This window comes from Euphorbia lathyris, chromosome 1 (genome assembly GCF_963576675.1).
Source record: "Euphorbia lathyris chromosome 1, ddEupLath1.1, whole genome shotgun sequence".
NCBI classification, from domain to species: domain Eukaryota; kingdom Viridiplantae; phylum Streptophyta; class Magnoliopsida; order Malpighiales; family Euphorbiaceae; genus Euphorbia; species Euphorbia lathyris.
Window position 1 is genome coordinate 136,643,239 of NC_088910.1, and position 16,696 is coordinate 136,659,934.

Sequence of the window (16,696 nt, forward strand, 5' to 3'; positions counted from 1 at the left end):
TTTTCGAGGCGGGGGTCAGTGTTTGGGGTCCGGGGGCTTGTGCATGCACGTGAAGGATGAGCATACGGGAGAAAGGGGCGCCCAGTATGGAATATATGCTTAGTTTTTGCATGGGATGACGGGTGCGATCATACCAGCACTAATGCACCGGATCCCATCAGAACTCCGAAGTCAAACGTGCTTGGGCGAGAGTAGTACTAAGATGGGTGACCTCTTGGGAAGTCCTCGCGTTGCACCCCCAAACTTTTTTGCAATGTGCATTTTTTAATTATTTAATTTTTTTTTCACCATGGCGTGCACGTTTTCGAGGCGGGCCCAAACTTTTTTGCAACGTGCATTTTTTAATTATTTAATTTTTTTTTTCACCATGGCGTGCACGTTTTCGAGGCGGGGGTCAGTGTTTGGGGTCCGGGGGCTTGTGCATGCACGTGAAGGATGAGCATACGGGAGAAAGGGGCGCCCAGTATGGAATATATGCTTAGTTTTTGCATGGGATGACGGGTGCCATCATACCAGCACTAATGCACCGGATCCCATCAGAACTCCGAAGTTAAACGTGCTTGGGCGAGAGTAGTACTAAGATGTGTGACCTCTTGGGAAGTCCTCGTGTTGCACCCCCAAACTTTTTTGCAACGTGCATTTTTTAATTATTTAATTTTTTTTTTCACCATGGCGTGCACGTTTACGAGGCGGGGGTCAGTGTTTGGGGTCCGGGGGCTTGTGCATGCACGTGAAGGATGAGCATACGGGAGAAAGGGGCGCCCAGTATGGAATATATGCTTAGTTTTTGCATGGGATGACGGTTGCGATCATACCAGCACTAATGCACCGGATCCCATCAGAACTCCGAAGTTAAACGTACTTGGGCGAGAGTAGTACTAAGATGGGTGACCTCTTGGGAAGTCCTCGTGTTGCACCCCCAAACTTTTTTGCAACGTGCATTTTTTAATTATTTAATTTTTTTTTTCACCATGGCGTGCACGTTTTCGAGGCGGGGGTCAGTGTTTGGGGTCCGGGGGCTTGTGCATGCACGTGAAGGATGAGCATACGGGAGAAAGGGGCGCCCAGTATGGAATATATGCTTAGTTTTTGCATGGGATGACGGGTGCGATCATACCAGCACTAATGCACCGGATCCCATCAGAACTCCGAAGTCAAACGTCCTTGGGCGAGAGTAGTACTAAGATGGGTGACCTCTTGGGAAGTCCTCGCGTTGCACCCCCAAACTTTTTTGCAATGTGCATTTTTTAATTATTTAATTTTTTTTTCACCATGGCGTGCACGTTTTCGAGGCGGGCCCAAACTTTTTTGCAACGTGCATTTTTTAATTATTTAATTTTTTTTTTCACCATGGCGTGCACGTTTTCGAGGCGGGGGTCAGTGTTTGGGGTCCGGGGGCTTGTGCATGCACGTGAAGGATGAGCATACGGGAGAAAGGGGCGCCCAGTATGGAATATATGCTTAGTTTTTGCATGGGATGACGGGTGCCATCATACCAGCACTAATGCACCGGATCCCATCAGAACTCCGAAGTTAAACGTGCTTGGGCGAGAGTAGTACTAAGATGTGTGACCTCTTGGGAAGTCCTCGTGTTGCACCCCCAAACTTTTTTGCAACGTGCATTTTTTAATTATTTAATTTTTTTTTTCACCATGGCGTGCACGTTTACGAGGCGGGGGTCAGTGTTTGGGGTCCGGGGGCTTGTGCATGCACGTGAAGGATGAGCATACGGGAGAAAGGGGCGCCCAGTATGGAATATATGCTTAGTTTTTGCATAGGATGACGGTTGCGATCATACTAGCACTAATGCACCGGATCCCATCAGAACTCCGAAGTTAAACGTGCTTGGGCGAGAGTAGTACTAAGATGGGTGACCTCTTGGGAAGTCCTCGCGTTGCACCCCCAAACTTTTTTGCAATGTGCATTTTTTAATTATTTAATTTTTTTTTCACCATGGCGTGCACGTTTTCGAGGCGGGCCCAAACTTTTTTGCAACGTGCATTTTTTAATTATTTAATTTTTTTTTCACCATGGCGTGCACGTTTTCGAGGCGGGGGTCAGTGTTTGGGGTCCGGGGGCTTGTGCATGCACGTGAAGGATGAGCATACGGGAGAAAGGGGCGCCCAGTATGGAATATATGCTTAGTTTTTGCATGGGATGACGGGTGCCATCATACCAGCACTAATGCACCGGATCCCATCAGAACTCCGAAGTTAAACGTGCTTGGGCGAGAGTAGTACTAAGATGTGTGACCTCTTGGGAAGTCCTCGTGTTGCACCCCCAAACTTTTTTGCAACGTGCATTTTTTAATTATTTAATTTTTTTTTTCACCATGGCGTGCACGTTTACGAGGCGGGGGTCAGTGTTTGGGGTCCGGGGGCTTGTGCATGCACGTGAAGGATGAGCATACGGGAGAAAGGGGCGCCCAGTATGGAATATATGCTTAGTTTTTGCATGGGATGACGGTTGCGATCATACTAGCACTAATGCACCGGATCCCATCAGAACTCCGAAGTTAAACGTGCTTGGGCGAGAGTAGTACTAAGATGGGTGACCTCTTGGGAAGTCCTCGTGTTGCACCCCCAAACTTTTTTGCAACGTGCATTTTTTAATTATTTAATTTTTTTTTCACCATGGCGTGCACGTTTTCGAGGCGGGCCCAAACTTTTTTGCAACGTGCGTTTTTTAATTATTTAATTTTTTTTTCACCATGGCGTGCACGTTTTCGAGGCGGGGGCCAGTGTTTGGGGTCCGGGGGCTTGTGCATGCACGTGAAGGATGAGCATACGGGAGAAAGGGGCGCCCAGTATGGAATATATGCTTAGTTTTTGCATGGGATGACGGGTGCGATCATACCAGCACTAATGCACCAGATCCCATCAGAACTCCGAAGTTAAACGTACTTGGGCGAGAGTAGTACTAAGATGGGTGACCTCTTGGGAAGTCCTCGTGTTGCACCCCCAAACTTTTTTGCAACGTGCATTTTTTAATTATTTAATTTTTTTTTTCACCATGGCGTGCACGTTTTCGAGGCGGGGGTCAGTGTTTGGGGTCCGGGGGCTTGTGCATGCACGTGAAGGATGAGCATACGGGAGAAAGGGGCGCCCAGTATGGAATATATGCTTAGTTTTTGCATGGGATGACGGGTGCGATCATACCAGCACTAATGCACCGGATCCCATCAGAACTCCGAAGTCAAACGTGCTTGGGCGAGAGTAGTACTAAGATGGGTGACCTCTTGGGAAGTCCTCGCGTTGCACCCCCAAACTTTTTTGCAACGTGCATTTTTTAATTATTTAATTTTTTTTCACCATGGCGTGCACGTTTTCGAGGCGGGCCCAAACTTTTTTGCAACGTGCATTTTTTAATTATTTAATTTTTTTTGTCACCATGGCGTGCACGTTTTCGAAGCGGGGGTCAGTGTTTGGGGTCCGGGGGCTTGTGCATGCACGTGAAGGATGAGCATACGGGAGAAAGGGGCGCCCAGTATGGAATATATGCTTAGTTTTTGCATGGGATGACGGGTGCCATCATACCAGCACTAATGCACCGGATCCCATCAGAACTCCGAAGTTAAACGTGCTTGGGCGAGAGTAGTACTAAGATGTGTGACCTCTTGGGAAGTCCTCGTGTTGCACCCCCAAACTTTTTTGCAACGTGCATTTTTTAATTATTTAATTTTTTTTTTCACCATGGCGTGCACGTTTACGAGGCGGGGGTCAGTGTTTGGGGTCCGGGGGCTTGTGCATGCACGTGAAGGATGAGCATACGGGAGAAAGGGGCGCCCAGTATGGAATATATGCTTAGTTTTTGCATGGGATGACGGGTGCGATCATACCCGCACTAATGCACCGGATCCCATCAGAACTCCGAAGTTAAACGTACTTGGGCGAGAGTAGTACTAAGATGGGTGACCTCTTGGGAAGTCCTCGTGTTGCACCCCCAAACTTTTTTGCAACGTGCATTTTTTAATTATTTAATTTTTTTTTTCACCATGGCGTGCACGTTTTCGAGGCGGGGGTCAGTGTTTGGGGTCCGGGGGCTTGTGCATGCACGTGAAGGATGAGCATACGGGAGAAAGGGGCGCCCAGTATGGAATATATGCTTAGTTTTTGCATGGGATGATGGGTGCCATCATACCAGCACTAATGCACCGGATCCCATCAAAACTCCGAAGTTAAAAGTGCTTGGGCGAGAGTAGTACTAAGATGGGTGACCTCTTGGGAAGTCCTCGTGTTGCACCCGCAAACTTTTTTGCAACGTGCATTTTTTAATTATTTAATTTTTTTTTTCACCATGGCGTGAACGTTTTCGAGGCGGGGGTCAGTGTTTGGGGTCCGGGGGCTTGTGCATGCACGTGAAGGATGAGCATACGGGAGAAAGGGGCGCCCAGTATGGAATATATGCTTAGTTTTTGCATGGGATGACGGGTGCGATCATACCAGCACTAATGCACCAGATCCCATCAGAACTCCGAAGTCAAACATGCTTGGGCGAGAGTAGTACTAAGATGGGTGACCTCTTGGGAAGTCCTCGCGTTGCACCCCCAAACTTTTTTGCAACGTGCATTTTTTAATTATTTAATTTTTTTTTCACCATGGCGTGCACGTTTTCGAGGCGGGCCCAAACTTTTTTGCAACGTGCATTTTTTAATTATTTAATTTTTTTTTTCACCATGGCGTGCATGTTTTCGAGGCGGGGGTCAGTGTTTGGGGTCCGGGGGCTTGTGCATGCACGTGAAGGATGAGCATACGGGAGAAAGGGGCGCCCAGTATGGAATATATGCTTAGTTTTTGCATGGGATGACGGGTGCCATCATACCAGCACTAATGCACCGGATCCCATCAGAACTCCGAAGTTAAACGTGCTTGGGCGAGAGTAGTACTAAGATGTGTGACCTCTTGGGAAGTCCTCGTGTTGCACCCCCAAACTTTTTTGCAACGTGCATTTTTTAATTATTTAATTTTTTTTTTCACCATGGCGTGCACGTTTACGAGGCGGGGGTCAGTGTTTGGGGCCCGGGGGCTTGTGCATGCACGTGAAGGATGAGCATACGGGAGAAAGGGGCGCCCAGTATGGAATATATGCTTAGTTTTTGCATGGGATGACGGTTGCGATCATACCAGCACTAATGCACCGGATCCCATCAGAACTCCGAAGTTAAACGTGCTTGGGTGAGAGTAGTACTAAGATGGGTGACCTCTTGGGAAGTCCTCGTGTTGCACCCCCAAACTTTTTTGCAACGTGCATTTTTTAATTATTTAATTTTTTTTTCACCATGGCGTGCACGTTTTCGAGGCGGGCCCAAACTTTTTTGCAACGTGCATTTTTTAATTATTTAATTTTTTTTTTTCACCATGGCGTGCACGTTTTCGAGGCGGGGGCCAGTGTTTGGGGTCCGGGGGCTTGTGCATGCACGTGAAGGATGAGCATACGGGAGAAAGGGGCGCCCAGTATGGAATATATGCTTAGTTTTTGCATGGGATGACGGGTGCGATCATACCAGCACTAATGCACCGGATCCCATCAGAACTCCGAAGTTAAACGTACTTGGGCGAGAGTAGTACTAAGATGGGTGACCTCTTGGGAAGTCCTCGTGTTGCACCCCCAAACTTTTTTGCAACGTGCATTTTTTAATTATTTAATTTTTTTTTTCACCATGGCGTGCACGTTTTCGAGGCGGGGGTCAGTGTTTGGGGTCCGGGGGCTTGTGCATGCACGTGAAGGATGAGCATACGGGAGAAAGGGGCGCCCAGTATGGAATATATGCTTAGTTTTTGCATGGGATGACGGGTGCGATCATACCAGCACTAATGCACCGGATCCCATCAGAACTCCGAAGTCCAACGTGCTTGGGCGAGAGTAGTACTAAGATGGGTGACCTCTTGGGAAGTCCTCGCGTTGCACCCCCAAACTTTTTTGCAACGTGCATTTTTTAATTATTTAATTTTTTTTCACCATGGCGTGCACGTTTTCGAGGCGGGCCCAAACTTTTTTGCAACGTGCATTTTTTAATTATTTAATTTTTTTTGTCACCATGGCGTGCACGTTTTCGAAGCGGGGGTCAGTGTTTGGGGTCCGGGGGCTTGTGCATGCACGTGAAGGATGAGCATACGGGAGAAAGGGGCGCCCAGTATGGAATATATGCTTAGTTTTTGCATGGGATGACGGGTGCCATCATACCAGCACTAATGCACCGGATCCCATCAGAACTCCGAAGTTAAACGTGCTTGGGCGAGAGTAGTACTAAGATGTGTGACCTCTTGGGAAGTCCTCGTGTTGCACCCCCAAACTTTTTTGCAACGTGCATTTTTTAATTATTTAATTTTTTTTTTCACCATGGCGTGCACGTTAACGAGGCGGGGGTCAGTGTTTGGGGTCCGGGGGCTTGTGCATGCACGTGAAGGATGAGCATACGGGAGAAAGGGGCGCCCAGTATGGAATATATGCTTAGTTTTTGCATGGGATGACGGGTGCGATCATACCAGCACTAATGCACCGGATCCCATCAGAACTCCGAAGTTAAACGTACTTGGGCGAGAGTAGTACTAAGATGGGTGACCTCTTGGGAAGTCCTCGTGTTGCACCCCCAAACTTTTTTGCAACGTGCATTTTTTAATTATTTAATTTTTTTTTTCACCATGGCGTGCACGTTTTCGAGGCGGGGGTCAGTGTTTGGGGTCCGGGGGCTTGTGCATGCACGTGAAGGATGAGCATACGGGAGAAGGGGGCGCCCAATATGGAATATATGCTTAGTTTTTGCATGGGATGACGGGTGCCATCATACCAGCACTAATGCACCGAATCCCATCAGAACTCCGAAGTCAAACGTGCTTGGGCGAGAGTAGTACTAAGATGGGTGACCTCTTGGGAAGTCCTCGCGTTGCACCCCGAAACTTTTTTGCAACGTGCATTTTTTAATTATTTAATTTTTTTTTCACCATGGCGTGCACGTTTTCGAGGCGGGCCCAAACTTTTTTGCAACGTGCATTTTTTAATTATTTAATTTTTTTTTCACCATGGCGTGCACGTTTTCGAGGCGGGGGTCAGTGTTTGGGGTCCGGGGGCTTGTGCATGCACGTGAAGGATGAGCATACGGGAGAAAGGGGCGCCCAGTATGGAATATATGCTTAGTTTTTGCATGGGATGACGGGTGCCATCATACCAGCAATAATGCACCGGATCCCATCAGAACTCCGAAGTTAAACGTGCTTGGGCGAGAGTAGTACTAAGATGTGTGACCTCTTGGGAAGTCCTCGTGTTGCACCCCAAAACTTTTTTGCAACGTGCATTTTTTAATTATTTAATTTTTTTTTTCACCATGGCGTGCACGTTTACGAGGCGGGGGTCAGTGTTTGGGGTCCGGGGGCTTGTGCATGCACGTGAAGGATGAGCATACGGGAGAAAGGGGCGCCCAGTATGGAATATATGCTTAGTTTTTGCATGGGATGACGGGTGCGATCATACCAGCACTAATGCACCGGATCCCATCAGAACTCCGAAGTTAAACGTGCTTGGGCGAGAGTAGTACTAAGATGGGTGACCTCTTGGGAAGTCCTCGTGTTGCACCCCCAAACTTTTTTGCAACGTGCATTTTTTAATTATTTAATTTTTTTTTTCACCATGGCGTGCACGTTTTCGAGGCGGGGGTCAGTGTTTGGGGTCCGGGGGCTTGTGCATGCACGTGAAGGATGAGCATACGGGAGAAAGGGGCGCCCAATATGGAATATATGCTTAGTTTTTGCATGGGATGACGGGTGCCATCATACCAGCACTAATGCACCGAATCCCATCAGAACTCCGAAGTCAAACGTGCTTGGGCGAGAGTAGTACTAAGATGGGTGACCTCTTGGGAAGTCCTCGCGTTGCACCCCCAAACTTTTTTGCAACGTGCATTTTTTAATTATTTAATTTTTTTTTCACCATGGCGTGCACGTTTTCGAGGCGGGCCCAAACTTTTTTGCAACGTGCATTTTTTAATTATTTAATTTTTTTTTTCACCATGGCGTGCACGTTTTCGAGGCGGGGGTCAGTGTTTGGGGTCCGGGGGCTTGTGCATGCACGTGAAGGATGAGCATACGGGAGAAAGGGGCGCCCAGTATGGAATATATGCTTAGTTTTTGCATGGGATGACGGGTGCCATCATACCAGCAATAATGCACCGGATCCCATCAGAACTCCGAAGTTAAACGTGCTTGGGCGAGAGTAGTACTAAGATGTGTGACCTCTTGGGAAGTCCTCGTGTTGCACCCCCAAACTTTTTTGCAACGTGCATTTTTTAATTATTTAATTTTTTTTTTCACCATGGCGTGCACGTTTACGAGGCGGGGGTCAGTGTTTGGGGTCCGGGGGCTTGTGCATGCACGTGAAGGATGAGCATACGGGAGAAAGGGGCGCCCAGTATGGAATATATGCTTAGTTTTTGCATGGGATGACGGGTGCGATCATACCAGCACTAATGCACCGGATCCCATCAGAACTCCGAAGTTAAACGTGCTTGGGCGAGAGTAGTACTAAGATGGGTGACCTCTTGGGAAGTCCTCGTGTTGCACCCCCAAACTTTTTTGCAACGTGCATTTTTTAATTATTTAATTTTTTTTCACCATGGCGTGCACGTTTTCGAGGCGGGCCCAAACTTTTTTGCAACGTGCATTTTTTAATTATTTAATTTTTTTTTTCACCATGGCGTGCACGTTTTCGAGGCGGGGGTCAGTGTTTGGGGTCCGGGGGCTTGTGCATGCACGTGAAGGATGAGCATACGGGAGAAAGGGGCGCCCAGTATGAAATATATGCTTAGTTTTTGCATGGGATGACGGGTGCGATCATACCAACACTAATGCACCGGATCCCATCAGAACTCCGAAGCTAAACGTGCTTGGGCGAGAGTAGTACTAAGATGGGTGACCTCTTGGGAAGTCCTCGTGTTGCACCCCCAAACTTTTTTGCAACGTGCATTTTTTAATTATTTAATTTTTTTTTCACCATGGCGTGCACGTTTTCGAGGCCGGCCCAAACTTTTTTGCAACGTGCATTTTTTAATTATTTAATTTTTTTTTTCACCATGGCGTGCACGTTTTCGAGGCGGGGGTCAGTCTTTAGGGTCCGGGGGCTTGTGCATGCACGTGAAGGATGAGCATACGGGAGAAAGGGGCGCCCAGTATGGAATATATGCTTAGTTTTTGCATGGGATGACAGTTGCGATCATACCAGCACTAATGCACCGGATCCCATCAGAACTCCGAAGTTAAACGTGCTTGGGCGAGAGTAGTACTAAGATGGGTGACCTCTTGGGAAGTCCTCGTGTTGCACCCCCAAACTTTTTTGCAACGTGCATTTTTTAATTATTTAATTTTTTTTTTCACCATGGCGTGCACGTTTACGAGGCGGTTTTTTTTTCACCATGGCGTGCACGTTTACGAGGCGGGGGTCAGTGTTTGGGGTCCGGGGGCTTGTGCATGCACGTGAAGGATGAGCATACGGGAGAAAGGGGCGCCCAGTATGGAATATATGCTTAGTTTTTGCATGGGATGACGGGTGCCATCATACCAGCACTAATGCACCGGATCCCATCAGAACTCCGAAGTTAAACGGGCTTGGGCGAGAGTAGTACTAAGATGGGTGACCTCTTGGGAAGTCCTCGCGTTGCACCCCCAAACTTTTTTGCAACGTGCATTTTTTAATTATTTAATTTTTTTTTCACCATGGCGTGCACGTTTTCGAGGCGGGCCCAAACTTTTTTGCAACGTGCATTTTTTAATTATTTAATTTTTTATTTCACCATGGCGTGCACGTTTTCGAGGCGGGGGTCAGTGTTTGGGGTCCGGGGGCTTGTGCATGCACGTGAAGGATGAGCATACGGGAGAAAGGGGCGCCCAGTATGGAATATATGCTTAGTTTTTGCATGGGATGACGGGTGCCATCATACCAGCAATAATGCACCGGATCCCATCAGAACTCCGAAGTTAAACGTGCTTGGGCGAGAGTAGTACTAAGATGTGTGACCTCTTGGGAAGTCCTCGTGTTGCACCCCCAAACTTTTTTGCAACGTGCATTTTTTAATTATTTAATTTTTTTTTTCACCATGGCGTGCACGTTTACGAGGCGGGGGTCAGTGTTTAGGGTCCGGGGGCTTGTGCATGCACGTGAAGGATGAGCATACGGGAGAAAGGGGCGCCCAGTATGGAATATATGCTTAGTTTTTGCATGGGATGACGGGTGCGATCATACCAGCACTAATGCACCGGATCCCATCAGAACTCCGAAGTGAAACGTGCTTGGGCGAGAGTAGTACTAAGATGGGTGACCTCTTGGGAAGTCCTCGTGTTGCACCCCCAAACTTTTTTGCAACGTGCATTTTTTAATTATTTAATTTTTTTTTCACCATGGCGTGCACGTTTTCGAGGCGGGCCCAAACTTTTTTGCAACGTGCATTTTTTAATTATTTAATTTTTTTTTTCACCATGGCGTGCACGTTTTCGAGGCGGGGGTCAGTGTTTGGGGTCCGGGGGCTTGTGCATGCACGTGAAGGATGAGCATACGGGAGAAAGGGGCGCCCAGTATGAAATATATGCTTAGTTTTTGCATGGGATGACGGGTGCGATCATACCAGCACTAATGCACCGGATCCCATCAGAACTCCGAAGTTAAACGAGCTCGGGCGAGAGTAGTACTAAGATGGGTGACCTCTTGGGAAGTCCTCGTGTTGCACCCCCAAACTTTTTTGCAACGTGCATTTTTTAATTATTTAATTTTTTTTTTTCACCATGGCGTGCACGTTTACGAGGCGGGGGTCAGTGTTTGGGGTCCGGGGGCTTGTGCATGCACGTGAAGGATGAGCATACGGGAGAAAGGGGCGCCCAGTATGGAATATATGCTTAGTTTTTGCATGGGATGACGGGTGCCATCATACCAGCACTAATGCACCGGATCCCATCAGAACTCCGAAGTTAAACGTGCTTGGGCGAGAGTAGTACTAAGATGTGTGACCTCTTGGGAAGTCCTCGTGTTGCACCCCCAAACTTTTTTGCAACGTGCATTTTTTAATTATTTAATTTTTTTTTTTCACCATGGCGTGCACGTTTACGAGGCGGGGGTCAGTGTTTGGGGTCCGGGGGCTTGTGCATGCACGTGAAGGATGAGCATACGGGAGAAAGGGGCGCCCAGTATGGAATATATGCTTAGTTTTTGCATGGGATGACGGGTGCGATCATACCAGCACTAATGCACCGGATCCCATCAGAACTCCGAAGTTAAACGTGCTTGGGCGAGAGTAGTACTAAGATGGGTGACCTCTTGGGAAGTCCTCGTGTTGCACCCCCAAACTTTTTTGCAACGTGCATTTTTTAATTATTTAATTTTTTTTTCACCATGGCGTGCACATTTTCGAGGCGGGCCCAAACTTTTTTGCAACGTGCATTTTTTAATTATTTAATTTTTTTTTTCACCATGGCGTGCACGTTTTCGAGGCGGGGGTCAGTGTTTGGGGTCCGGGGGCTTGTGCATGCACGTGAAGGATGAGCATACGGGAGAAAGGGGCGCCCAGTATGGAATATATGCTTAGTTTTTGCATGGGATGACGGGTGCGATCATACCAGCACTAATGCACCGGATCCCATCAGAACTCCGAAGCTAAACGTGCTTGGGCGAGAGTAGTACTAAGATGGGTGACCTCTTGGGAAGTCCTCGTGTTGCACCCCCAAACTTTTTTGCAACGTGCATTTTTTAATTATTTAATTTTTTTTTCACCATGGCGTGCACGTTTACGAGGCGGGGGTCAGTGTTTGGGGTCCGGGGGCTTGTGCATGCACGTGAAGGATGAGCATACGGGAGAAAGGGGCGCCCAGTATGGAATATATGCTTAGATTTTGCATGGGATGACGGGTGCGATCATACCAGCACTAATGCACCGGATCCCATCAGAAGGAAGTCCTCGTGTTGCACCCCCAAACTTTTTTGCAACGTGCATTTTTTAATTATTTAATTTTTTTTTCACCATGGCGTGCACGTTTTCGAGGCGGGCCCAAACTTTTTTGCAACGTGCATTTTTTAATTATTTAATTTTTTTTTTCACCATGGCGTGCACGTTTTCGAGGCGGGGGTCAGTCTTTGGGGTCCGGGGGCTTGTGCATGCACGTGAAGGATGAGCATACGGGAGAAAGGGGCGCCCAGTATGGAATATATGCTTAGTTTTTGCATGGGATGACGGGTGCGATCATACCAGCACTAATGCACCGGATCCCATCAGAACTCCGAAGTTAAACGTGCTTGGACGAGAGTAGTACTAAGATGGGTGACCTCTTGGGAAGTCCTCGTGTTGCACCCCCAAACTTTTTTGCAACGTGCATTTTTTAATTATTTAATTTTTTTTTCACCATGGCGTGCACATTTTCGAGGCGGGCCCAAACTTTTTTGCAACGTGCATTTTTTAATTATTTAATTTTTTTTTTCACCATGGCGTGCACGTTTTCGAGGCGGGGGTCAGTGTTTGGGGTCCGGGGGCTTGTGCATGCACGTGAAGGATGAGCATACGGGAGAAAGGGGCGCCCAGTATGGAATATATGCTTAGTTTTTGCATGGGATGACGGGTGCGATCATACCAGCACTAATGCACCGGATCCCATCAGAACTCCGAAGCTAAACGTGCTTGGGCGAGAGTAGTACTAAGATGGGTGACCTCTTGGGAAGTCCTCGTGTTGCACCCCCAAACTTTTTTGCAACGTGCATTTTTTAATTATTTAATTTTTTTTTCACCATGGCGTGCACGTTTTCGAGGCGGGCCCAAACTTTTTTGCAACGTGCATTTTTTAATTATTTAATTTTTTTTTTCACCATGGCGTGCACGTTTTCGAGGCGGGGGTCAGTCTTTGGGGTCCGGGGGCTTGTGCATGCACGTGAAGGATGAGCATACGGGAGAAAGGGGCGCCCAGTATGGAATATATGCTTAGTTTTTGCATGGGATGACGGGTGCGATCATACCAGCACTAATGCACCGGATCCCATCAGAACTCCGAAGTTAAACGTGCTTGGGCGAGAGTAGTACTAAGATGGGTGACCTCTTGGGAAGTCCTCGTGTTGCACCCCCAAACTTTTTTGCAACGTGCATTTTTTAATTATTTAATTTTTTTTTTCACCATGGCGTGCACGTTTACGAGGAGGGGGTCAGTGTTTGGGGTCCGGGGGCTTGTGCATGCACGTGAAGGATGAGCATACGGGAGAAAGGGGCGCCCAGTATGGAATATATGCTTAGTTTTTGCATGGGATGACGGGTGCCATCATACCAGCACTAATGCACCGGATCCCATCAGAACTCCGAAGTTAAACGGGCTTGGGCGAGAGTAGTACTAAGATGGGTGACCTCTTGGGAAGTCCTCGCGTTGCACCCCTAAACTTTTTTGCAACGTGCATTTTTTAATTATTTAATTTTTTTTTTCACCATGGCGTGCACGTTTTCGAGGCGGGGGTCAGTGTTTGGGGTCCGGGGGCTTGTGCATGCACGTGAAGGATGAGCATACGGGAGAAAGGGGCGCCCAGTATGGAATATATGCTTAGTTTTTGCATGGGATGACGGGTGCCATCATACCAGCAATAATGCACCGGATCCCATCAGAACTCCGAAGTTAAACGTGCTTGGGCGAGAGTAGTACTAAGATGTGTGACCTCTTGGGAAGTCCTCGTGTTGCACCCCCAAACTTTTTTGCAACGTGCATTTTTTAATTATTTAATTTTTTTTTTCACCATGGCGTGCACGTTTACGAGGCGGGGGTCAGTGTTTGGGGTCCGGGGGCTTGTGCATGCACGTGAAGGATGAGCATACGGGAGAAAGGGGCGCCCAGTATGGAATATATGCTTAGTTTTTGCATGGGATGACGGGTGCGATCATACCAGCACTAATGCACCGGATCCCATCAGAAGGAAGTCCTCGTGTTGCACCCCCAAACTTTTTTGCAACGTGCATTTTTTAATTATTTAATTTTTTTTTCACCATGGCGTGCACGTTTTCGAGGCGGGCCCAAACTTTTTTGCAACGTGCATTTTTTAATTATTTAATTTTTTTTTTCACCATGGCGTGCACGTTTTCGAGGCGGGGGTCAGTCTTTGGGGTCCGGGGGCTTGTGCATGCACGTGAAGGATGAGCATACGGGAGAAAGGGGCGCCCAGTATGGAATATATGCTTAGTTTTTGCATGGGATGACGGGTGCGATCATACCAGCACTAATGCACCGGATCCCATCAGAACTCCGAAGTTAAACGTGCTTGGGCGAGAGTAGTACTAAGATGGGTGACCTCTTGGGAAGTCCTCGTGTTGCACCCCCAAACTTTTTTGCAACGTGCATTTTTTAATTATTTAATTTTTTTTTCACCATGGCGTGCACATTTTCGAGGCGGGCCCAAACTTTTTTGCAACGTGCATTTTTTAATTATTTAATTTTTTTTTTCACCATGGCGTGCACGTTTTCGAGGCGGGGGTCAGTGTTTGGGGTCCGGGGGCTTGTGCATGCACGTGAAGGATGAGCATACGGGAGAAAGGGGCGCCCAGTATGGAATATATGCTTAGTTTTTGCATGGGATGACGGGTGCGATCATACCAGCACTAATGCACCGGATCCCATCAGAACTCCGAAGCTAAACGTGCTTGGGCGAGAGTAGTACTAAGATGGGTGACCTCTTGGGAAGTCCTCGTGTTGCACCCCCAAACTTTTTTGCAACGTGCATTTTTTAATTATTTAATTTTTTTTTCACCATGGCGTGCACGTTTACGAGGCGGGGGTCAGTGTTTGGGGTCCGGGGGCTTGTGCATGCACGTGAAGGATGAGCATACGGGAGAAAGGGGCGCCCAGTATGGAATATATGCTTAGATTTTGCATGGGATGACGGGTGCGATCATACCAGCACTAATGCACCGGATCCCATCAGAAGGAAGTCCTCGTGTTGCACCCCCAAACTTTTTTGCAACGTGCATGTTTTAATTATTTAATTTTTTTTTCACCATGGCGTGCACGTTTTCGAGGCGGGCCCAAACTTTTTTGCAACGTGCATTTTTTAATTATTTAATTTTTTTTTTCACCATGGCGTGCACGTTTACGAGGCGGGGGTCAGTGTTTGGGGTCCGGGGGCTTGTGCATGCACGTGAAGGATGAGCATACGGGAGAAAGGGGCGCCCAGTATGGAATATATGCTTAGTTTTTGCATGGGATGACGGGTGCCATCATACCAGCACTAATGCACCGGATCCCATCAGAACTCCGAAGTTAAACGGGCTTGGGCGAGAGTAGTACTAAGATGGGTGACCTCTTGGGAAGTCCTCGCGTTGCACCCCTAAACTTTTTTGCAACGTGCATTTTTTAATTATTTAATTTTTTTTTCACCATGGCGTGCACGTTTTCGAGGCGGGCCCAAACTTTTTTGCAACGTGCATTTTTTAATTATTTAATTTTTTTTTTCACCATGGCGTGCACGTTTTCGAGGCGGGGGTCAGTGTTTGGGGTCCGGGGGCTTGTGCATGCACGTGAAGGATGAGCATACGGGAGAAAGGGGCGCCCAGTATGGAATATATGCTTAGTTTTTGCATGGGATGACGGGTGCCATCATACCAGCAATAATGCACCGGATCCCATCAGAACTCCGAAGTTAAACGTGCTTGGGCGAGAGTAGTACTAAGATGTGTGACCTCTTGGGAAGTCCTCGTGTTGCACCCCCAAACTTTTTTGCAACGTGCATTTTTTAATTATTTAATTTTTTTTTTCACCATGGCGTGCACGTTTACGAGGCGGGGGTCAGTGTTTGGGGTCCGGGGGCTTGTGCATGCACGTGAAGGATGAGCATACGGGAGAAAGGGGCGCCCAGTATGGAATATATGCTTAGTTTTTGCATGGGATGACGGGTGCGATCATACCAGCACTAATGCACCGGATCCCATCAGAAGGAAGTCCTCGTGTTGCACCCCCAAACTTTTTTGCAACGTGCATTTTTTAATTATTTAATTTTTTTTTCACCATGGCGTGCACGTTTTCGAGGCGGGCCCAAACTTTTTTGCAACGTGCATTTTTTAATTATTTAATTTTTTTTTCACCATGGCGTGCACGTTTTCGAGGCGGGGGTCAGTCTTTGGGGTCCGGGGGCTTGTCATGCACGTGAAGGATGAGCATACGGGAGAAAGGGGCGCCCAGTATGGAATATATGCTTAGTTTTTGCATGGGATGACGGGTGCGATCATACCAGCACTAATGCACCGGATCCCATCAGAACTCCGAAGGTAAACGTGCTTGGGCGAGAGTAGTACTAAGATGGGTGACCTCTTGGGAAGTCCTCGTGTTGCACCCCCAAACTTTTTTGCAACGTGCATTTTTTAATTATTTAATTTTTTTTTTCACCATGGCGTGCACGTTTACGAGGCGGGGGTCAGTGTTTGGGGTCCGGGGGCTTGTGCATGCACGTGAAGGATGAGCATACGGGAGAAAGGGGCGCCCAGTATGGAATATATGCTTAGTTTTTGCATGGGATGACGGGTGCCATCATACCAGCACTAATGCACCGGATCCCATCAGAACTCCGAAGTTAAACGGGCTTGGGCGAGAGTAGTACTAAGATGGGTGACCTCTTGGGAAGTCCTCGCGTTGCACCCCTAAACTTTTTTGCAACGTGCATTTTTTAATTATTTAATTTTTTTTTCACCATGGCGTGCACGTTTTCGAGGCGG

The 16,696-nt window shown here is 47.7% G+C and overlaps 46 non-coding genes across 46 annotated transcripts; all 46 read left to right on the forward strand.

Annotated features, from left to right (window-relative positions):
- Positions 1-120: 120 nt before the first annotated feature.
- LOC136213763 (5S ribosomal RNA) lies at positions 121-239 on the forward strand. The gene has a single exon (XR_010680868.1). It is a non-coding gene; the product is annotated as a 5S ribosomal RNA (ribosomal RNA).
- A 260-nt stretch (positions 240-499) lies between these two features.
- Positions 500-618, forward strand: LOC136215394 (5S ribosomal RNA). Its single transcript, XR_010682437.1, has one exon. It is a non-coding gene; the product is annotated as a 5S ribosomal RNA (ribosomal RNA).
- A 183-nt stretch (positions 619-801) lies between these two features.
- LOC136214617 (5S ribosomal RNA) lies at positions 802-920 on the forward strand. Its single transcript, XR_010681698.1, has one exon. It is a non-coding gene; the product is annotated as a 5S ribosomal RNA (ribosomal RNA).
- A 183-nt stretch (positions 921-1,103) lies between these two features.
- On the forward strand, positions 1,104-1,222 carry LOC136215181 (5S ribosomal RNA). Its single transcript, XR_010682228.1, has one exon. It is a non-coding gene; the product is annotated as a 5S ribosomal RNA (ribosomal RNA).
- A 260-nt stretch (positions 1,223-1,482) lies between these two features.
- LOC136215396 (5S ribosomal RNA) lies at positions 1,483-1,601 on the forward strand. The gene has a single exon (XR_010682439.1). It is a non-coding gene; the product is annotated as a 5S ribosomal RNA (ribosomal RNA).
- Positions 1,602-1,784: 183 nt separating this feature from the next.
- On the forward strand, positions 1,785-1,903 carry LOC136214805 (5S ribosomal RNA). The gene has a single exon (XR_010681876.1). It is a non-coding gene; the product is annotated as a 5S ribosomal RNA (ribosomal RNA).
- Positions 1,904-2,162: 259 nt separating this feature from the next.
- LOC136215397 (5S ribosomal RNA) lies at positions 2,163-2,281 on the forward strand. Its single transcript, XR_010682440.1, has one exon. It is a non-coding gene; the product is annotated as a 5S ribosomal RNA (ribosomal RNA).
- A 183-nt stretch (positions 2,282-2,464) lies between these two features.
- LOC136214109 (5S ribosomal RNA) lies at positions 2,465-2,583 on the forward strand. Its single transcript, XR_010681206.1, has one exon. It is a non-coding gene; the product is annotated as a 5S ribosomal RNA (ribosomal RNA).
- A 259-nt stretch (positions 2,584-2,842) lies between these two features.
- LOC136214665 (5S ribosomal RNA) lies at positions 2,843-2,961 on the forward strand. Its single transcript, XR_010681742.1, has one exon. It is a non-coding gene; the product is annotated as a 5S ribosomal RNA (ribosomal RNA).
- A 183-nt stretch (positions 2,962-3,144) lies between these two features.
- On the forward strand, positions 3,145-3,263 carry LOC136213764 (5S ribosomal RNA). Its single transcript, XR_010680869.1, has one exon. It is a non-coding gene; the product is annotated as a 5S ribosomal RNA (ribosomal RNA).
- A 259-nt stretch (positions 3,264-3,522) lies between these two features.
- LOC136215398 (5S ribosomal RNA) lies at positions 3,523-3,641 on the forward strand. Its single transcript, XR_010682441.1, has one exon. It is a non-coding gene; the product is annotated as a 5S ribosomal RNA (ribosomal RNA).
- Positions 3,642-3,824: 183 nt separating this feature from the next.
- LOC136214191 (5S ribosomal RNA) lies at positions 3,825-3,943 on the forward strand. Its single transcript, XR_010681289.1, has one exon. It is a non-coding gene; the product is annotated as a 5S ribosomal RNA (ribosomal RNA).
- A 183-nt stretch (positions 3,944-4,126) lies between these two features.
- On the forward strand, positions 4,127-4,245 carry LOC136215467 (5S ribosomal RNA). The gene has a single exon (XR_010682508.1). It is a non-coding gene; the product is annotated as a 5S ribosomal RNA (ribosomal RNA).
- Positions 4,246-4,428: 183 nt separating this feature from the next.
- On the forward strand, positions 4,429-4,547 carry LOC136215464 (5S ribosomal RNA). Its single transcript, XR_010682505.1, has one exon. It is a non-coding gene; the product is annotated as a 5S ribosomal RNA (ribosomal RNA).
- Positions 4,548-4,807: 260 nt separating this feature from the next.
- Positions 4,808-4,926, forward strand: LOC136215399 (5S ribosomal RNA). The gene has a single exon (XR_010682442.1). It is a non-coding gene; the product is annotated as a 5S ribosomal RNA (ribosomal RNA).
- Positions 4,927-5,109: 183 nt separating this feature from the next.
- LOC136214403 (5S ribosomal RNA) lies at positions 5,110-5,228 on the forward strand. Its single transcript, XR_010681489.1, has one exon. It is a non-coding gene; the product is annotated as a 5S ribosomal RNA (ribosomal RNA).
- A 261-nt stretch (positions 5,229-5,489) lies between these two features.
- On the forward strand, positions 5,490-5,608 carry LOC136213438 (5S ribosomal RNA). The gene has a single exon (XR_010680550.1). It is a non-coding gene; the product is annotated as a 5S ribosomal RNA (ribosomal RNA).
- Positions 5,609-5,791: 183 nt separating this feature from the next.
- Positions 5,792-5,910, forward strand: LOC136215227 (5S ribosomal RNA). The gene has a single exon (XR_010682275.1). It is a non-coding gene; the product is annotated as a 5S ribosomal RNA (ribosomal RNA).
- A 259-nt stretch (positions 5,911-6,169) lies between these two features.
- LOC136215400 (5S ribosomal RNA) lies at positions 6,170-6,288 on the forward strand. Its single transcript, XR_010682443.1, has one exon. It is a non-coding gene; the product is annotated as a 5S ribosomal RNA (ribosomal RNA).
- A 183-nt stretch (positions 6,289-6,471) lies between these two features.
- Positions 6,472-6,590, forward strand: LOC136213441 (5S ribosomal RNA). Its single transcript, XR_010680551.1, has one exon. It is a non-coding gene; the product is annotated as a 5S ribosomal RNA (ribosomal RNA).
- A 183-nt stretch (positions 6,591-6,773) lies between these two features.
- LOC136215646 (5S ribosomal RNA) lies at positions 6,774-6,892 on the forward strand. Its single transcript, XR_010682683.1, has one exon. It is a non-coding gene; the product is annotated as a 5S ribosomal RNA (ribosomal RNA).
- A 259-nt stretch (positions 6,893-7,151) lies between these two features.
- Positions 7,152-7,270, forward strand: LOC136215661 (5S ribosomal RNA). Its single transcript, XR_010682698.1, has one exon. It is a non-coding gene; the product is annotated as a 5S ribosomal RNA (ribosomal RNA).
- Positions 7,271-7,453: 183 nt separating this feature from the next.
- Positions 7,454-7,572, forward strand: LOC136211598 (5S ribosomal RNA). Its single transcript, XR_010678795.1, has one exon. It is a non-coding gene; the product is annotated as a 5S ribosomal RNA (ribosomal RNA).
- A 183-nt stretch (positions 7,573-7,755) lies between these two features.
- On the forward strand, positions 7,756-7,874 carry LOC136215647 (5S ribosomal RNA). Its single transcript, XR_010682684.1, has one exon. It is a non-coding gene; the product is annotated as a 5S ribosomal RNA (ribosomal RNA).
- A 260-nt stretch (positions 7,875-8,134) lies between these two features.
- Positions 8,135-8,253, forward strand: LOC136215663 (5S ribosomal RNA). The gene has a single exon (XR_010682700.1). It is a non-coding gene; the product is annotated as a 5S ribosomal RNA (ribosomal RNA).
- A 183-nt stretch (positions 8,254-8,436) lies between these two features.
- On the forward strand, positions 8,437-8,555 carry LOC136211599 (5S ribosomal RNA). The gene has a single exon (XR_010678796.1). It is a non-coding gene; the product is annotated as a 5S ribosomal RNA (ribosomal RNA).
- Positions 8,556-8,814: 259 nt separating this feature from the next.
- LOC136214270 (5S ribosomal RNA) lies at positions 8,815-8,933 on the forward strand. Its single transcript, XR_010681365.1, has one exon. It is a non-coding gene; the product is annotated as a 5S ribosomal RNA (ribosomal RNA).
- A 260-nt stretch (positions 8,934-9,193) lies between these two features.
- LOC136214193 (5S ribosomal RNA) lies at positions 9,194-9,312 on the forward strand. The gene has a single exon (XR_010681290.1). It is a non-coding gene; the product is annotated as a 5S ribosomal RNA (ribosomal RNA).
- Positions 9,313-9,532: 220 nt separating this feature from the next.
- Positions 9,533-9,651, forward strand: LOC136215453 (5S ribosomal RNA). Its single transcript, XR_010682493.1, has one exon. It is a non-coding gene; the product is annotated as a 5S ribosomal RNA (ribosomal RNA).
- A 260-nt stretch (positions 9,652-9,911) lies between these two features.
- Positions 9,912-10,030, forward strand: LOC136215664 (5S ribosomal RNA). The gene has a single exon (XR_010682701.1). It is a non-coding gene; the product is annotated as a 5S ribosomal RNA (ribosomal RNA).
- Positions 10,031-10,213: 183 nt separating this feature from the next.
- Positions 10,214-10,332, forward strand: LOC136212098 (5S ribosomal RNA). Its single transcript, XR_010679273.1, has one exon. It is a non-coding gene; the product is annotated as a 5S ribosomal RNA (ribosomal RNA).
- Positions 10,333-10,592: 260 nt separating this feature from the next.
- On the forward strand, positions 10,593-10,711 carry LOC136213939 (5S ribosomal RNA). The gene has a single exon (XR_010681039.1). It is a non-coding gene; the product is annotated as a 5S ribosomal RNA (ribosomal RNA).
- Positions 10,712-10,895: 184 nt separating this feature from the next.
- LOC136215401 (5S ribosomal RNA) lies at positions 10,896-11,014 on the forward strand. The gene has a single exon (XR_010682444.1). It is a non-coding gene; the product is annotated as a 5S ribosomal RNA (ribosomal RNA).
- A 184-nt stretch (positions 11,015-11,198) lies between these two features.
- Positions 11,199-11,317, forward strand: LOC136211601 (5S ribosomal RNA). The gene has a single exon (XR_010678798.1). It is a non-coding gene; the product is annotated as a 5S ribosomal RNA (ribosomal RNA).
- A 260-nt stretch (positions 11,318-11,577) lies between these two features.
- Positions 11,578-11,696, forward strand: LOC136211884 (5S ribosomal RNA). Its single transcript, XR_010679070.1, has one exon. It is a non-coding gene; the product is annotated as a 5S ribosomal RNA (ribosomal RNA).
- A 507-nt stretch (positions 11,697-12,203) lies between these two features.
- On the forward strand, positions 12,204-12,322 carry LOC136212143 (5S ribosomal RNA). The gene has a single exon (XR_010679316.1). It is a non-coding gene; the product is annotated as a 5S ribosomal RNA (ribosomal RNA).
- A 260-nt stretch (positions 12,323-12,582) lies between these two features.
- Positions 12,583-12,701, forward strand: LOC136211885 (5S ribosomal RNA). Its single transcript, XR_010679071.1, has one exon. It is a non-coding gene; the product is annotated as a 5S ribosomal RNA (ribosomal RNA).
- Positions 12,702-12,961: 260 nt separating this feature from the next.
- On the forward strand, positions 12,962-13,080 carry LOC136211602 (5S ribosomal RNA). Its single transcript, XR_010678799.1, has one exon. It is a non-coding gene; the product is annotated as a 5S ribosomal RNA (ribosomal RNA).
- A 183-nt stretch (positions 13,081-13,263) lies between these two features.
- LOC136215454 (5S ribosomal RNA) lies at positions 13,264-13,382 on the forward strand. Its single transcript, XR_010682494.1, has one exon. It is a non-coding gene; the product is annotated as a 5S ribosomal RNA (ribosomal RNA).
- Positions 13,383-13,565: 183 nt separating this feature from the next.
- LOC136215665 (5S ribosomal RNA) lies at positions 13,566-13,684 on the forward strand. The gene has a single exon (XR_010682702.1). It is a non-coding gene; the product is annotated as a 5S ribosomal RNA (ribosomal RNA).
- Positions 13,685-14,192: 508 nt separating this feature from the next.
- LOC136211603 (5S ribosomal RNA) lies at positions 14,193-14,311 on the forward strand. The gene has a single exon (XR_010678800.1). It is a non-coding gene; the product is annotated as a 5S ribosomal RNA (ribosomal RNA).
- A 260-nt stretch (positions 14,312-14,571) lies between these two features.
- Positions 14,572-14,690, forward strand: LOC136211886 (5S ribosomal RNA). The gene has a single exon (XR_010679072.1). It is a non-coding gene; the product is annotated as a 5S ribosomal RNA (ribosomal RNA).
- A 507-nt stretch (positions 14,691-15,197) lies between these two features.
- LOC136215456 (5S ribosomal RNA) lies at positions 15,198-15,316 on the forward strand. Its single transcript, XR_010682496.1, has one exon. It is a non-coding gene; the product is annotated as a 5S ribosomal RNA (ribosomal RNA).
- A 260-nt stretch (positions 15,317-15,576) lies between these two features.
- LOC136215667 (5S ribosomal RNA) lies at positions 15,577-15,695 on the forward strand. Its single transcript, XR_010682703.1, has one exon. It is a non-coding gene; the product is annotated as a 5S ribosomal RNA (ribosomal RNA).
- Positions 15,696-16,201: 506 nt separating this feature from the next.
- LOC136213228 (5S ribosomal RNA) lies at positions 16,202-16,320 on the forward strand. Its single transcript, XR_010680352.1, has one exon. It is a non-coding gene; the product is annotated as a 5S ribosomal RNA (ribosomal RNA).
- Positions 16,321-16,503: 183 nt separating this feature from the next.
- On the forward strand, positions 16,504-16,622 carry LOC136215457 (5S ribosomal RNA). Its single transcript, XR_010682497.1, has one exon. It is a non-coding gene; the product is annotated as a 5S ribosomal RNA (ribosomal RNA).
- Positions 16,623-16,696: the final 74 nt, after the last annotated feature.